The 3056-nt window shown below is 34.9% G+C and overlaps 1 long non-coding RNA gene across 1 annotated transcript; it reads left to right on the top strand.

Annotated features, from left to right (window-relative positions):
* The first annotated feature begins 468 nt into the window (after positions 1–468).
* On the top strand, positions 469–2145 carry LOC140692598 (uncharacterized). Its single transcript, XR_012068158.1, has 2 exons — positions 469–744; positions 1823–2145. It is a non-coding gene; the product is annotated as an uncharacterized lncRNA (long non-coding RNA).
* Positions 2146–3056: the final 911 nt, after the last annotated feature.

Below are 3056 nucleotides of genomic sequence, written 5' to 3'. Positions count from 1 at the left end.
TTCACCAAACTGGTATAAATTTGTGTACAAAAGAAAGGAGATTGTTTTTATTTCATAGACCCCAAAATTAAATTATTTAAAAAGATTTTGTGGGGATAATATTTGCAGATCACACTATAAAAATAAGCATCTTATATGATTCATTTTAACTGGAAGAATGAGAAAGAAACACTGGCTGAATGTTAATCTTGGGTTGCTAGGAGACCAGACGTTTTGTGATGTCACAGCTACTCAGGTTGAGAACCATTGTGATGGCCTACCAGTTTAAATGTGCAGGCTTGCCAGAGCAGCATTTGAAGCTGTAGTGCTCAAAACCATGCAGAATAGAAAAGTAGCTGCAGAAAAAGTTATTTGAGATGGCACTTGTTTCTTCAGAAATTCAAGATAAGTTTCCTAAAGATGGGTCAACTGGTTCAGGAAACTCCAGTAGATCTCTATTTTGTGATCAAACATTCTCTGGGGACTTGGACTTGAGGTCTATGTTTGAAGAAATTGATTCTCTGACTTTGTCAGAAGGATCCTTGATAAAAAGACCATGTTACACACATTGTGTCTCTGAACCAGTTGGAGATAATGATTTTCGTTCTCTGAAATTTCCAAGAAAACTCTGGAAAATGCCTGGGAGTGACCAATTTAAATCCATCTGGTGGGGTGATAATGGATCTTCCATAGTGATTGATGAAGATGTCTTTAAGAAGGAAGTTTTGGAAAGAAAGGCCCCTTTCAGAATATTTGAACCTGGAAGTATGAAAAGTTTAGTTATACAGCTAAAGCTTTATGGGTTTAGGTAATTGCAGCAGAATTTTCAAAGATCTGCTTGTCTAGCTGTCTTTATGGCAGAAGAAAAAGAAGTCTATATTTTAAACAAGGTATTCACAAAGTTTAGTTACAACTTGGTAACTTAGATATAAAATTTAATTTTGTACATCAATCTATGGTAATATAAATGGAAAGCTTTTTTGAAAATTGTATAAAACTACTAAGGCTATAATTCTTAATTTTATATAAAAATGAGGATAGTGCCTTAAGTAGTCAAGATTATGATAAACTTTGCTAGCAACTATGAATCTTAACAGAAATCTAAATAAAGGTATTAAAGCTGTTTTCAAAAGTGGCTTTCACCGTTACTGCAAATGCTAACTTCTTAAATTTGATGACTGTATTATTTAAATGTGTATATTCGAAATAAGGAATTTCAAAAAATAGTCAGAATTGCTCATATTTTGATGATATTATCTTTGCATTGTAAACGTGAAATCTGAGGTTTTATAGGTTAGGCTTATTGTAGTCTTCTAATTTGGTTTAAAATATTACTAAAATCTTTCCACTTTGATTGTAGCTGCAATTCTACCATATTTCAAATTTTAAACGAGGCTGTCCCCAAATTTTAGTGAGAATAAAAATAAGAGTTGGGATTAAAAATGTCTCTCTGGTATCTTCATTGGCTGAAGATTTCAACAAGAAGCACTTTATAGGAAGGGGTAATATAGATAATCATAATTCTGATTTTGTGGCTGGCACTAGTGGAGAAAGTGCATTTTTACCTTCTCCTAATTTAAACATGCCTCTTAACAGAAAGCCCTCTACTAGCCATATAATTGGTGATACAAATACCCCGATCAGAGGTGATTTTTCTCCTTCATCATCAGTGTCAGTTAGACCACGAGAACAAATTGCAGTGGATCAATGTGCTACTTTAAATCAGTTGACCACTATCCACAGGCACTCCCAAAGCAGCTAAACTGAAGCAAATGGCTGTGCTGTGAACTTCATTACAACTACAACTTCTATTTCTCATTACAGCATCTTGTCTCCCATACAGGGCAATTATTTTGGACTGATGGTGGAGCCTTCTACTTTTCCAAATAGATATCACAACATATCTGCCAATGAAGGTCGTTTTTATAAACTTCAACCAGGGAGCAACCCACGGTTTCCATTGCCAGTGATAGCTGATACATCAACTACCTCTCAAAGCCAACTCATCAGCTATCTTCAGTTTAATAACGTCATCCTAATTACAATTGATCTACCAGAGGACTACCAGATTATGCAGGATAGCAAAGATTAAAATTTATGATGGCAAATGTCGACATATATCTGCAATATTCTTATTTGAACAATAAACATAAATGTGTACCTGTATTGTCCTTATATTTTTTAAAATAGAATAAAGATTTAAACGCGAGACTAAGTTAACATTTAAAGAAAAAAAGAGATATTTGATTGATATGATCATTTGATGGAACAATATGAGAGTAAATTTATATAATTTCTTGTAAGGAAGAAGGGAAAATGGAAGAATTTGGAAAAAGACAAAAACATGGAGAGAGGGAACAGTACTAAGTGGTTTCTGGTTGATCCTGGAAAGTATTTAAAGTGTTAAGTTATGATAGGTTGGAACAGGAGATAAATGCAGGAACCGGCTAAGGAGTCATGGTCTCTAATATGTCATCCCTGGAATCATAACAGTCACGTGATGTAGTCTCAGATGGCACATTCAGCATGAGGTAGAATTTAAGAAGTAATTTTTTCTATGGTCTTCTTTGTGCTGTTCTCAATGCATTTCAATTGGTGCTTTCTTTTCCTCCCCTCAAGGGTCTGCACTATATTTTCTAGTGAAAATTTAATGTTGCTTTTATGTTCCAGCCAAAGATATGCTTACGTCCTCAGAGGGGCACTTAAAGCATTTCCAAATCTGAGTCCACATCTCAACATAGTTTAGTCGTTTCTTTATAGATCTGGCATCTGGCTACCTTGGAATATCTTTATGTTTCACAGTATCTGGAGATATATCCAGGCAAATGCTTGTCAACCATATTAACTCCAACCTCAAAACTGTTGCTCCAACTCATCCTTGGACTTAGGATGTCCTCCATTTACCTACTTAGATTTTCCCAGTCTCAGCACAGAAACCACCTCCTCCAGATGTTTTCTGTCTATCCAACTTTCCTTGTCTAACTTGGATACCAGCACAATAAGCACAGCACATGCCACAAGATGCATTTTATTATTTAGTGAATGAAAAATACATGTTGACTTTAAGCAAAATCTAC

This window comes from Vicugna pacos, unplaced genomic scaffold, assembly GCF_048564905.1.
Source record: "Vicugna pacos unplaced genomic scaffold, VicPac4 scaffold_14, whole genome shotgun sequence".
NCBI classification, from domain to species: Eukaryota; Metazoa; Chordata; class Mammalia; order Artiodactyla; family Camelidae; genus Vicugna; species Vicugna pacos.
This window is presented reverse-complemented; position numbering and strand designations above follow the sequence as displayed.